The sequence below is a fragment of the Salvelinus sp. IW2-2015 genome, linkage group LG33 (genome assembly GCF_002910315.2).
Source record: "Salvelinus sp. IW2-2015 linkage group LG33, ASM291031v2, whole genome shotgun sequence".
NCBI lineage: Eukaryota > Metazoa > Chordata > Actinopteri > Salmoniformes > Salmonidae > Salvelinus > Salvelinus sp. IW2-2015.
This window is the reverse complement of record NC_036872.1, coordinates 2,824,657-2,839,433: the sequence shown is the minus strand read 5'-3', so window position 1 is coordinate 2,839,433 and position 14,777 is coordinate 2,824,657. Positions and strand designations below refer to the sequence as shown.

Genomic DNA, 14,777 nt, shown 5'->3' with positions numbered 1-14,777 from the left:
GACCACTAGATGTTGTCGTCACTAGTTACCACATCCACGAAGTCATAAACCACGCCACTTTCTACAGGTTATCTTCTTAAAAAGTGATTTTAAACCTAACCGTAACCTAAACCACACTGATAACCTTATGCCTAATCCAAACCTCAAATTAAAAAGCACATTTTTTTTCACGAATTGTTACGATATATGCCATTTTGACGTTGTGGCTGTGGTAACTAGTTAAAACCACTAGATGGCACAAGTGCTGTTCCTTATCAGATGCCACGGCTAGGCCCTATGATTGCGTCCAATTAGTTTGGCCTCTATCATAGTAGCCTTATTGAGCGTAATTGAAAACATTAATTGATAGGGCTATTCTTTTTGTGATAGTAATTCCTATCTATGGTATTTAAAGTGTTAGGCATAGACACCTACAAATTATACTTGACTATGTTTCTTCTGAAAATGAACAAGTGCAAGTGTCCACAATTGGAGAAATGGGATAATTTTGATGTAAGGCTAATGAACGTGATCTGCAGCAATCACTGTGCCAACTAGGGGCTGTTAGGCTATAGGAACACCTTTGAGAAGTTTCTTAGTGAACATTTCATAATTAATAGGAAGAGACAAATTACGGTACATCTCAATCTACACATCACTCTAACAATAAACTTGAATCCCAAACGTAATTGTCACTTTTCTTTATGGTGAACCTCAGGTCATCTTGAGCATGCACTTCTAGGCCTATCGAAATAGCTGGGTGTAAAGACAACGGTTCGCTGGGTGGAGCTGTCCGCTACTTCTGTCGAGCTCCCCGAGGCAAATGCGATTAGGATTAGCACATTTCGCCTTCCCTCGACATGCGGGGAGTCCGCATAGTAGTTTTGTTTAGACAGTAGTGAGGCTGATCGATATGGCTGCGTATGTTCTTTCTCTCAGCGAACCCTTAAGCAGTCAGATGGATTGAACAAAAAAACGATTGCACTACACCGTTTTGTACACAGAGGAAATACCGTTAGTTATTTGCCATATTCCGTCACGAGTGTGACGCTTCATGTGTGGTTGTTCGCTGGGGGGACCGAGAGCTGTCAAGAGCACCCCAGGAATTGGAGTAGGCTACGAGTATCAAGATGCATTCATTGACCAATAGCGTCATCTGACAGAAACTTTGGGAGATTATTAATAGGCGTTATCGATGCTATCCTCAACAGTAGTGGTATTTCTATAATTTATCTTGGACTGATTGCCAGCAAGGTGTCAGGTAAGTCTGGATACGTTTCATAATTTTGTGAACAGGTGTTTGAATTAACTATACCGCAAGTTGACTAATAAAACCGTTTTCCTGCAGGATTCTTGGCCTTATACGCGCACCTTTCATTGGGGCAATTTTATAGAATCTTGCAGGGGCTCGAATTTCTCAATATGTCACATAAGATTGTATTTGTTTTTCTTAATGCTACGTTATGTTAGTACTCTATAGTAATCAGAAGTACCCTAGGTCAGAGATAGTCCTATATGAATTTGTGCCCCTTACTGTCATCACCTGACAGCTCATGCAGAGGGATTGTCTAACACTGTAAGAATACAATTAAAGTATTGAGCCACTACTAATTTTTTTTTTAACAGTGCCAAAATCCCCTCGGAGTGGCTAATATATTTGAAAAGCCTAAATATTGATACAGTAAAATTACTAAATGAATGGCCGGGTAACCCATTGAAGAGTGAGACAAACGGTTCCATGGTTACTCTCTGGATCGTCAGTGTGGACACTGTGCTTTGTGTGTTTCCTCTCTCTTCCATTGAAATAAAACAACAATCCGCGGGGAACCGCCACACATGGTGCGCATGAGCTAGGACCCGCTCATAAAGGCCCTGTTGACTAATCTTACACTGGGGTCATTAGTAATCTTGGCTCACATTGAGTTACGCATATGCTACTGTAGAAGCTCGCATTGTGCAAGTGTGGCCATCAGTAAAATAACTGCTTTGCGCCACTTTTGCAGGCATGTAATATTTAGAAGTGCCTGTCCGGTTTTCTATATAATTAAACATATCCACACCATCTTTAATTGATTTTACGTGATGTCATATTGGTGCGTTTAAGTCTCCTTTGTTGCTTCCGCTATGGTGCCACAGCTGAGTTAAATTATTTTTGTCAGTGGGCAGTGAACTACTTCTATATCCATTCAGCATACACCTGCTCCTCCTTTTTGGGATAATAATGCTGCTTCTCTATTAAGCCCTGTCTGCCAGCCTTGGAACAGTAATGTTTATTTTCATAGTTAAGCAGACATTTGGAGGTTTATGTGTAGAATCAGACTGATTTGCTTTTGCAGCAAACCTGGAATGGGGGTTTCTCAACTCATTAATTCACAGCATTTGTATTAAGGGCCCAGTGCAGTCAAAATCCTGTTTTTCCTGTGTTTTGTATCATATTGTAAAACAGCTGATGAAACTAACTCTGTAAAAGTGAAGGGGAAAAAAGGAAAAAAATGGTGTTATTGAATGATAGTTTCTAGTTGAAAATACAATCTGCAAAGCAACTTCTAATCAGCAGGTTAGCATGGGTGAGAGTTTCGGCTTTCCATGGTGACGTCACCATGTGGTAAATTGATTAATAGACCAATAACAAAGAGAGTTCCAAACCTCTCTGCCAATAATAGCTAGTTTTCAGCTTTCCCCTTCCCACTCAGACCACTCCCAGACAGTCCTAGCAAAATTCTCGTTTGAGAAATTTTTGTTGTTGATAAAAAGCCGTTTTTGGCCATTTTAATAATTCTAATATATTAACCACATTTCCTTCGAATGATTTCACACTGATTAATTACCTGGCGCATGAAAAAAAGTCTGGCCTGATGGAAACATGAAATGCAGATACAATTTTATAAATGGCAACAGACAATTTGTTCGACAAGTGGGATCTCCCACTATGACTCGGGAAAGCATGCAGTTTATTCGTTTACAGATTAAATAAGGTATGATGAACTTCACAGGGTGGTGAAAGTGCAAGGTGATGAGTTTGATGCTCCTTTCCAATAAATATCGAGGGTCTTATTCTGGTGACATGACGATCGATGCTTGGCTGCGTTTGACAAATACATATAATATTGCTCTTATCCATAATAATCTCATAATGTAGGTAGCCTATGTAGGTAGCACTGTATCTGCTAGCTATAGTGTAGGTAGCACTGTATCTGCTAGCTATAGTGTAGGTAGCACTGTATCTGCTAGCTATAGTGTAGCACTGTAATCTGCTAGCTATAGTGTAGGTAGCACTGTATCTGCTAGCTATAGTGTAGGTAGCACTGTATCTGCCTAGTATAGTGTAGGTAGCACTGTATCTGCTAGCTATAGTGTAGGTAGCACTGTATCTGCTAGCTATAGTGTAGGTAGCACTGTATCTGCTAGCTATTGGCTAAGACCGGAGTGTGACAAAACCATCAGTAGAGTTGAAAATGCGATGGAAACTCATTTATTTAGCTTGTATTTTTCATTCGGTACATGGTCATTTAGAGGTACATTTTTATGTGCACTACGTCATCACACACGGCCTTTTATCAGCAAAAAGTCAGTTTTGATGGAGACATCTCTGGTGGGAAAATGCGCATATGATTTTATGCAGATTTTAGAATATTCGCATCGAAATCTGTCGTAAATTCGATGGAAACCTAGCTAGTAAGGTACTTAATTGTTACCCAGAAATTCTTTGATATTGGTATAAAAATGGCTGTATTGGGTATTTAAGAGTTGTAAATCCCAGTATGCTACAGTCGCCACTTTCCACCGTGTTTTGGGCAGACTTGGGTCTTATTACTTGCCGTTGTTGCACTGAGTGTCTTTTGTTTGTTTGTCTCTTTTGTTTGTTTGCTTTTATGTCATTGCTTGGCACGACTTACAGCGCAGTCGCCTGTGTGTGAGTGTGAATGTGATTCACTGGGCGGAAACTGTTTTACTGCCTGCCCTGCTCAGCCTCTGTGGCTTCCCCTTACTGCAGCCGCACACAAAGGGGACAGTGCCATAAACAGGCCGTGCTAATTGATAAGGTGCTAGAGTGCCTCATGGCCAGACTGAGATGGATGTCTGCTGGAGAGATGCCTCACAGGGCAAGGCGTGATGGAGCACCAGACAAAGAGACAGCCTCCCAATCAGCAGGATCACAGGGGGCCAAGGTGATGTCCTGAAAACCCAACAGAGCACCCCCAATAAGAGGCGGTCAATGTTAGGAAATAACCTCTTCTGGGCGCAGTCTAGATTGATCACAGACATGGCTGTTTTTGTGTTGGGAATGGCAGTGGTGGGAGTGGGTGTCCTTTGATACTCAGCAGCAGTTACTACCTCCCTCCCTCTTGCCCTCAATCCCTCCTCACCCCTAGCATGCTGCCCCCTCCTCCTGCTTCACCAAGCAGCGTGAGTAAAGTGTCTGCATGTAGCTAGGAACCAAAGCAGGGGCAGCTGCCTCACCCATATGTCAAGAGCATTGATTTTATTATGTTTGAAAACGAATCGTTCGAAGTGGAGCTCTGTGCTCCTCCAGCCTTCTGATGGAGCATAGAGGGGAGGGGAAAGTGCCTCATCCTGTGGGCCCTGCCTGGGTCAGGGTGACTCTCAGACTCCCAGGCACAGATGGGGCCCTCTCTCTGGGCTTCTTTACAGGGGATAAGGTAGGTCAGTGCTGTGGATCTCTCCATGTATCCCTCCTTTAAACATTTGGAAGTCTTCACACCCCTCTTGGGTTATAATACGGTGTTCTCTGCTTATTCATTGTGCTCATTTCTTATTGTAACAATACTATGTAGATAGTTCAGTGCCACAGAGCAAGGCACAGCTCTGACTTACGCTAAGTGTGTGGGAAAATGGGATCGAGATTAGTTCCAGTCTGGTTTTGTTTTCCACACCTTGAGAGTGTAAGTAGTGGGGTTCCAGTCTCAGAGCTCTTTCCCACCACTTTGGGGCCTCGGCTAAAACAAAGCACCCACGCATGCCATTGGGCTGCACACAGTCACTCAATTCAGCCAGCTCAGCCCAGCCCAGTTCACAAAGACACAGGAGCCACAGGAGCCACAGCACAGTAGCAGCGCAGTGGGGATATGACTGGGGTTAAGCAGTTCAGCTGAGTGCTGCTATGTAGAGAGACTGGGAGGCCAAGAACATGCCCAGAGAGCATACATAAATGGCATTAATTCCCTCTTGGTTTTGAGCATATAATGGGCAGTTTAGATCATTAGAGATACGTTATACTCTTATAACATGATAATCAACTCTCAGGCTAATAAGCTAATGGTGATGGAATGTTGCAGGTTGTGCTGTGTCTGTGCTGGTTGGTGGTGGGAGCGCTCCTCGATTACGTGATGTTTGGTCAATGTTGAAAAGCACAGCTGTGGAAAGACAGCATAATTAGGGCTCTGATTCCAAAAAGGAGACATGAAGAGACTCTGAATGTGTCGTGGGGTGAAACACGGGCATACACACACAAACAGACACACACAGACAGACAGACACAGACACCACACAAAGACACAAACACACACTTAATATTTTTCCTTGTTTCATTTGTTAACACCTTAAACGGAGTGGAATATTTGAATAAATGGCGGTAGCTAAGTAGGGACAAAGGAAAGGAATTGAAGGTCATTTGGTTTTTACCGCTGCTGCGGTCAGCTAATAGGCGGGTATTGAGTGTCCTTATGTTCAAATGTAAGAGAGATGACGAGAGAAGAAACGTGTGTTAGGTTATGTCATCACCACATGTTTTAGGTTGCAGTAAAAGTCTAAAGCTATTGCCATCACATTGATAGAATAACAGTGAGTCTCTTCTCCTCAACTTTGTCCGATAAATGATGGATTCTAATTTATCCACTGTTGAAGTGTTTTATAGACTGTGTTCATAGTACTTTTGTCAGTTCAAGCTAACCAGTAAGACAGTGTCATGTTTTAGTAGCAGTTTACTTTAGAGCAGAAGGACAGGAAAGTGGCGGGACACATCATCACAACAATCCTGAGGTCTCTTTATTTTACCTGACGGACCGCAATTGTTATGCAGTGGTTTCTGATGTGAGAATCGTTCGGTCACTACAGCCAACTCTTGGCCCAGACCTTCCTCTAAACTAAAATCCATTCCCTATGCATGCACGTAAGCGGGTAAACAGAAATGCACACACATACTCTTTTAACACACACACACACACACACACACACCAACACACACACACACACACACACACACACACACACACACACACACACACACACACATTGTTCTGTATTGTATCCTGTAGGGCCAAAGAAGAGCCCCCCTACAGTTGTCTTTCATCCCATTTTCTTGGGGCATTGAACTTGACCTTCGACCCTCTCTGATGTTCTTAAAGCCGCCTCAGAGACTTAGCACCCTGCTGGGCCATGCGATGCATCACCAGCTTGTCCACTCTCACTGAGGTCCATAGCTGCTACTTACCTCAGCTTCAACAAAGGACCGTCAATAATGACTGAATTTACTATGCCACAAACCTATAAATCATTTTTAACATGTTTTGCAGTTGCTACACTATCTCTATAATATGACCATTGAAAGTAAGATATACAAAGCAGCAATTCTGTCAGCTAGATATTCCCTAGCCATTAAAAGCATTCATTTGATTGCTCTCTGTCTGCTGTTTAGTGCTCCTGTTCTGTAGGATTTACTGACCCCCCCCCCCTCCATGGTCACAGTGGTAAGTTTATCCATCCGGCCGTAAACACCCGCGGGTCGTACCTCTTATCCTGGTTAGAGGGGGAGCCACGTTTCCTCTCCTAATTTACAGGGGTCGGTTGGAGAGTCACACACAGACTCCCATTGGAGGGGGTCACAGACAGACCACACTCCCCAGATCTCACCCTCATTAGACCCACCCCAACCCTGCTCTACACCCCAGACCCCACCCCATTCTCCTGCATTAGTCACCCCGATGAGTGCCTTGGTCAGGGGATATAGACAGGCTGGATGACAGCACTGCTGACAGTATGTAGCCTGTGTATGCATGCATGCATGTGTGTGTGTGTGTGTGTGTGTGTGTGTGTGCTCTTTTTATTTCACCTTTATTTTGACAGGGAATCATGCTGAGACCAAGGTCCCTTTCAAGGTCCTCAATCAGCCTTTTGAATTGCTCTAGATCAGGATTAGGCAACTTGATTCAGCCACGGGGCGATTTTTGTCCGAGCAGATGGTTGGTGCGCCGGAACATAATGATAATAATTTATACACTGCAAATTGACCACGGTTAAGCCCAAAACGAGATTGTAATTGACAATAACAATCATGTCATGCCTTGATTACATTGAGAAACGAAACGTTTTTTTCATTTGTGGGAATGCTTTTCTACTAAAAAAGTTTTAAAAAACATGTGCGTGTGTGTGTGGCTTATACAGAGGAGCGTTCTGTTCATTTTTGTATATATTTTTTTTAACTAAAAACTTTGGCTGCCCAGCGAAAAAGGCACCAATTCATCTCTCTGTGTGCGTGTAGCTTATAAACGGGAGAATTCTATATGCCGTTGCCAGTCAAAGAAAAGAAGCAGGCCTATTTGCAACACCCTCTTTCTCTTGACTAAGTGTCTCTGGCTCCTTTCTGCCAACCAGGTACCTCCTCATTGTAGTCTGTCATGCGGCAGGAATCACTGAAATAGAGCATTGGAATAGAGATCTGGTGTGTTGGTTGTTCGAGAACATTTAGAGTGGGTGGTGTGTTGATCCTTATTCTCAGTCCTTTCATTTGGAAATTAGCCTAGAGCACCATCTCCATCTTTTTTTTTTTTAGAGGTCCACAGGAGACAACTGAGTGGTTGTTGTGGTCCTCAGAGAGGAGCTGTGACATGAGATTATCAGTTAATGTGTGCATCTTAAAGGGCTCCCTATTCCTTATATAGTGCACTATTGACCAGGGCTTGTGTTTCTTACTATGTGTTGCAATGCTGAGAAAATGGATAAGAAGTTATTCGTTGGGATCTATGCCTTTATACATCTTAGCCGCTCTACATGATATGCTGTCAATGATAACCTTTATCAGTTTTGTGGACTAGGGAGTGTCACACAGATTCAGAGTAAAGTAGTCTGTCTTCAGCGTATCTACCGTATGCTTGAAGACAGACAGTTCCTATTCGATGAATTGATGATCTCATCAAAGTGGGGTCCTGAATGGTTTGCTTGCTTATGCTTATTGTCTTCAAGGATAATCTGATCAGCGTGCAAAGTCCCCATGCTAATCACTGAACAGGTGTTCGCAGTTAACAGAACCCAGGTTGTATAGTGACTCACTACACGATGGGGAGAGAGAGAAACTGTGTGGCCTGTGAAGGACCAGGGAAGGATCACTGAGACAGACGTAATGACCAGCCTGTTAGTGGAAGTGCGGTATATAGGCTGTGTATCGGCTGTACCGCTGCTCGGGACCGGCCACACTTGATCAGGGATTTACTGAAGCCACAATTCTGCCATCTGTCCCCAGTCTGCCAAGAGCAGCCCAGTGGAGAGGCTTGGAGAGGAACGAGGTTCCCACATTGCCCATACTGAAGGGGGTGTGGGAGAGCAGAGAGAGAGAGAGAGAGAAAGACGCAGAGAGAAGAGGACTATCTGTCTGAATGGGGTTTGTACTCGGCTGGGTGGGAGGGGGAGTCCTGCATGCAAAAAAGGAGAGAGACAAAGAAAAGAGAGGAGAAAAACAACGCAAAAAGAAAAGAAAAGAACAGGCACAACAGAAGCCTGCTCAAGAACTGTGCGTTGGTCAGTGAATTGTGATGTCCTGCTCCCGCCCTGACAACAGCCACCCCTCTGGGTCCCGTCTCTGTTGTGGACGTCTATGAAAGGCAATTAGCATTTCATCCAGGCCTCACTGGTTACATGCGATGAAGTAATACTCTGTCTAATTTGGCCCTTTTGGTCCCGGTGCTGTAGCGAGCTCGTCCTTGTTTAATCCCCTGAAAGTGCATTTCTGTCTAGCTCAATCATTGTGTGTGTTGTACAGGCTAATCAGTCAGAAGAGAGAGCCAGCTCCAGGGCGCTCGGAGCACTCAATGGAACTCGCTTGTTTTGTCTGGGATTCTACCCACTTTTCTCAAAGAAAAGAAAATCTTTGTGTTTTTTGGTTTGCGAGGATGTGAGATGCAGTTGGCGCAATTTGAGAGCAGCCAACCGCAGCCGTGGGGACGGGACAATACCTCTGTTAGACATTCTCTTTTTTCCTGTGCACAGTAAAAATGCACCGGTGATTGGCACCATCTCCACAAGAGGAAAATAATTTGCTAGAAAAAGTATGCTGTCAATGAGCTTGATGACCTGTAATTGTATTATATTTTTAGTCGCATTGTTTGTATATCGTTGTCATTTTAATTTGTGTTACTTCCCTTGCCTACCAATGTATCAGTGTTTTGTTACTTGTCAAGCTTTATGTTTTTTTGCGGACCTCAGGAAGAGTAGCTGTTGCTTCTGCAAAAACGAATGGGGATCCAAATAAACTTGACTTCTCCCTAAGATTAAATTATATCCTTTTTCTCCCACTCATACCTTTCCGCATCCCTCAAAAACGTATTTCCAAAACACTATTTTGTCTGCTTGTAGGGCTAATGCTAGGTTCTCTGTGTTTCCCCCCAAAATAAATAGAAGTGCAATTCCAGAATAGCTCTCTAAATTAGTGTCTAGCCAACAATACGCCGTGGTTTACTGAATTTTCGTCAGATTTAATGATGTACCTTTTAGCCAAAGTCACTTATTACATTTCTTAATTCCCCCAAACTCTGGATGTTGAGAACTTCCACTGCTCTAAAAATACTGAAGGAGAAACTATATGTGAAATTGCAATTATGGCTTTGTGAGCTGACCATATATGGCAGCCTTTCGTGGCCAGCGACGAGGAATGGCATGGAGGGTGGTTTCTGAGGTAGCCTAACACATAGGGGTGGCATAAATCATGTACGGTTTTCTCAAATAGAAAACTAACCAACAAACACAGAGGATACATTCTGGTTTGGGCAAAGACACCAAGCTACAGAAATGAAGAGAAAATGAAACAGCCTTTTGAAAAAAATCGGTGGTTTCACAACGTTAGTTGTTGTGCTGCCTGACTGAAAGTGGCAGTGCCAGGGGGTAAAGGCCTGCCAGGGCCAAGCTAGATTGGTTGAGACTCAAGCCCTTTTTATATCTGGTTCTGACATGCAGCCTTTGTCCATGTTTTTAGACATTTTTGAAACGTTATTGAAAATGAAATACAGAAATATCTCATTTTCATAAGTATTCACAAAGTTGACTCTAAGGTGAGTCAATACATGTTAGATTCACCTTTGGCAGTGATTACAGCTGTGTGTCTTTCTTTCTTTCTTTTTTTTTCTTTTTTTTTTAAATTTCACCTTTATTTAACCAGGTAGGCAAGTTAAGAACAAGTTCTCATTTACAATTGCGACCTGGCAATTTCTGAATTTCTGGGTATGTCTCTTAGAGCTTTGCAATATTTGCACATTATAATTTTTTTATTCTTCAAGCTCTATGAAGTTGGTTGTTGATCATTGTTGGACAGCTATTTTCAAGTCTTGCCATAGATTTTCAAGACGATTTAAGTCAAAACTGTAACTAGGCCACTCAAGAACATTTAATGTCGTCTTGGTAAGCAGTGTGTAGTTGGCCTTGTGTTTAAGATTATTGTCCTGCTGAAAGGTGAACTAATCTCCCAGTGTCTGGTGGAAAGCAGACTGGAACAGGTTTTCCTCTAGGATTTTGCCTGTGCTTATATCGCCATTCGGTTTCTTTTTTATCCTGAAAAACTCCATAGTATTTAACGATGACAAGCACACCCATAAGATGATGCAGCCACCACTATCCTTGAAAATATGGCGAGTGGCGTATTGGATTTGCCCCAAACATTTTCAGGTCAAAATTGCTTTGAAATTGAATAATTAATCAGTTGCACTACTGAATGTATCCAACCGAAATGTCTCTTCCGCATTTAACCCAACCCCTCTGAATCAGAGAGATGCCTTAATCGACATCATCAGTACCCGGGGCTTAACTCCCTTGCTCAAGGAGAGAACGGCAGATCTTTCCTCCTTGCCGTCTTGAACTGGCAACCTTTCGGTTATTGGCCCAACGCTCTTAACTGCTAGGCTACCTGTCGCCCTGCCATATCGTTGCCACATTTCTTTGCAGAACTACTTTAGTGTCTTTTTGCAAACAGGATGCATGTTTTGGAATATTTGTATTCTGTAAAGGCTTCCTTCTTTTCACTCTGTCATTTAGGTTAGTATTGTGGAGTAACTACAATGTTGTTGATCCATCTTCAGTTTTCACGCTCATTAAATTCTGTAACTGTTTTAAAGTCACCATTGGTGAAATTCCTGAGCGGTTTCCTTCCTCTCCTGCAACTGAGTTAGTGAAGGACGCCTGTATCTTTGTAGTGACTGGGTGTATTGGTACACCATCCAAAGGGTAATTGATAACTTCACCATGCTCAAAGGGATATTCAATGTCTGCTTTTTTAAATTTGTACCCATCTACCAATATGTGCACTTCTTTAAGAGGCATTGGAAAACCTCCCTGGTCTTTGTTGTTGAATCTGACTTTGGAATTCAATGCTTGACTGAGGGACCTTACTGATGATTGCGTATGTGGGGTACAGAAATGAGATTGTCATTTAAAAAATCATGTTAACCACTATTATTGCACACAATATGAGTCCATGCAACTTATTATGTGACTTGTTAAGCACATTTTTACTCCTGAACTTATTTAGACTTGCCATAACAAAGGGGTTGAATACTTATTGACTCAAGACATTTCAGCTTTAAATTCCACTTTGACATTATGGTGTATTGTGTGTAGGCCAGTGACACAAAATCTCAATGTAACCATTTTAAATTCATGCTGTAACACAACAAAATGTTGAAAAGGGGTGTGAATACTTTCTGAAATCACTGTTTGTAGTGACACTTTGGGATGTATGAAGTGTACTGCCTACCACTCCCAGTGTGGCCTGTCTCACCCAGATCAATGGGAAGACACCCCCCTGTCACAGAAACTGTGGTTTACTAGAGTTACCGACAGGCACTTCCAATGTGGCCCGGCTGACTCCAGATCAGGAAACAGAACTTGATGATGAATGAAATCCCACAGCCGCCCCATGTTTAAATCCTGTGGATCTGTGGGAACATAAACTGCTAGACACAACCACAGGCTCATACGTGGGAGGACTTTTTAGAACTAGGGAAACCTAAAGGCTGGGAAATCCCATCATAAAGACTACGAAGTCTCAAGACTGGGTTTTAAAACATTGGCCTGGCATTTGCATTGGCATGGGATTGAAAAAGCTTGGATAGAAGATAGCCGGTCTAGACGATAGCACGGTATGTATGTTCAAATTCATTTCTCATTAGTACTATTAGCGTTTATAATCGCACTGATCCAGTGATTGGCGCACATTGACAGAGTCCTCTGTGTAAGTGTGTTTCTGCTGTAGGAGTCTTTTTTTAGAAGCGAGTAGTCAGCATCCGACTGTATGTCTATTACTTGGCTACACACAGCTCCGTGCTCATGTGATCAACCAGAGACACCTAAAGAAGCCTACTATATTGACATATGTTTCAAAATACATACAGTACCAGTCAAAATTTTGGACACAGCTACTCATTCAAGAGTTTTTCTTTATTTTTAGTATTTTCTACATTGTGGAATAATAGTGAAGACATCAAAACTATGAAATAACACATATGGAATCATGTAGTAAGCAAAAAAGTGTGAAACAAATGTAAATATATTTGAGATTTGAGATTCTTTCCAACAGTCTTGAAGGAGTTCCCACATATGCTGAGCACTGTTGGCTACTTTTCCTTCACTCTGCAGTCCAACTCATCCCAAACCATCTCAATTCTGTTGAGGTCGGGTGATTGTGGAGGCCAGGTCATCTGATGCAGCACTCCATCACTCTCCTTTGTCAAAAAAACTAAAATCTAAAATTTGGACTCATCAGACCAAAGGACAGATTTCCACCGATCTAATGTCCATTGCTCGTGTTTCTTGGCCCAAGCAAGTCTCTTCTTATTATTGGTGTCCTTTAGTAGTGATTTCTTTGCAGCAATTTGATCTTAAAGGGCTGATTCACGCAGTGTCCTCTGAACAGTTGATGTTGAGATGTGTTTTTGTTACTGTTAATTGAACTGTGAAGCATTTATTTGGGCAGCAATCTGAGGTGCAGTTAACTCTAATGAACTTATCCTCTGCAGCAGAGGTAACTCTGGGACTTCCTTTCCTTGTGCTGTCCTCATGAGAGCCAGTTTCATCCTAGTGCTTGAATGTTTTTGCAACTGCGCTTGAAAAAATGTTAAAAGTTCTCGAAATTTTCCGCTTTGAATGATCTTCATGTCTTAAAGTAATGATGGACTGTCGTTTCTCTTTGATTATTTGAGCTGTTCTTGCCATTATATGGACTTGGTCTTTTACCAAATAGGGCTATCTTCTGTATACCACCCAATCTTGTCACAACACAACTGATTGGCTCAAACGCATTAAGAAGGAAAGAAATTCCACAAAGGAACTTTTAACAAGGCACACCTGTTAATTGAAATGCATTCCAGGTGACTACCTCATGAAGCTGGTTGAGAGAATGCCAAGCGTGTGCTAAGCTCTCATCAAGGCAATGGGTGGCCACTTTGAAGAATCTGAAATATAAAATATATTTTGATTTGTTTAACACTTTTTTGCTTACTACATGATTACATTACTACATGACTCCATATGTGTTATTTAATGTCTTCACTATTATTCTGCAATGTAGAAAATAGTAAAAATAAAGAAAAACCCTTGAATGAGTAGGTGTGTCCAAACTTTTGACTGGTGCTGCATGTATTTGAAAAATTGGGGAGCCAGGCCCAGCCAATCAGAATGAAGTTTTCCCCTGACAGCTGCTCTTCTCCTTCATCTGAAGAAGAAAAAAAATTGCAACGGCTGCTCTGTCAGTTGGAGGTGGGCTGGGGGCCTGGCTCGGAAACATTTTCAATTGTGATTGACAGTTCAGAAGAAATATGTTCCAGGTTCATGTGTCTCTTTTCAAAATAAACATAGCTAATCTTATTACGTTTCATAAGTGGTGAGTAGCCTCAATAGCTGCATCATTTTTTCAAAAATGTTGCATGCCAACCCCACTTTGGGAATCTAATGCCAAGGTACTGTATCAGAGGTCAATAGACTCTACATTACAATTCAGCATGATACATGTGCTGCAAAAATAGATGTAATTAACATATATTAAAAAAAATATTTACATACATATTCTATGATGTGGTCAAGTTATATATTTCATGAATATATATTTTTTTTTACCCCTTGTCCCATCGCTGCAACTTCCGTACGGAATTGGGAGAGGAGAAGGTCGAGAGCCATGTGTCCTCCAAAACACGACCCCACCAAGCCGCACTGCTTCTTGATACACTGCTCGCTTAACCCAGAAACCAGCCCGCACCAATTTGTCAGAGGAAACACCGTACAGCTGGCGACCGAAGTCAGCGTGAATGCGCCCGGCCCGCCTCAAGGAGTCACTAGAGCGCGATGGGACAAGGACATCCCGACCTGGCCAAACCCTCCCCTAACCCGGACAACACTGGGCCAATTGTGCGCCGCCTCATGGGTCTCCCAGTCGCGGCTGGCTGCAACACAGCCTGGGATCGAACCCAGGTCTGTGGTGACGCCTCTAGCACTGCGAGGTTATGAGCATGTTGAGAAATATGTCAGTGTTACAGTATCAGTCTCACAAATCATTATAAATAGGGGTATTGTAAAGCAGTTGTCTACTG

At 42.5% G+C, this 14,777-nt stretch overlaps 1 protein-coding gene across 1 annotated transcript in view; it reads left to right on the top strand.

Moving 5' to 3' along the window:
* The first annotated feature begins 847 nt into the window (after positions 1–847).
* Positions 848–14,777, top strand: part of adgrv1 (adhesion G protein-coupled receptor V1) — a 190,143-nt gene continuing 176,213 nt past the window's right edge. The window contains 1 exon segment of the mRNA XM_070436984.1: positions 848–1,240. The gene's annotated coding sequence lies outside the window, so the exon portion shown is untranslated.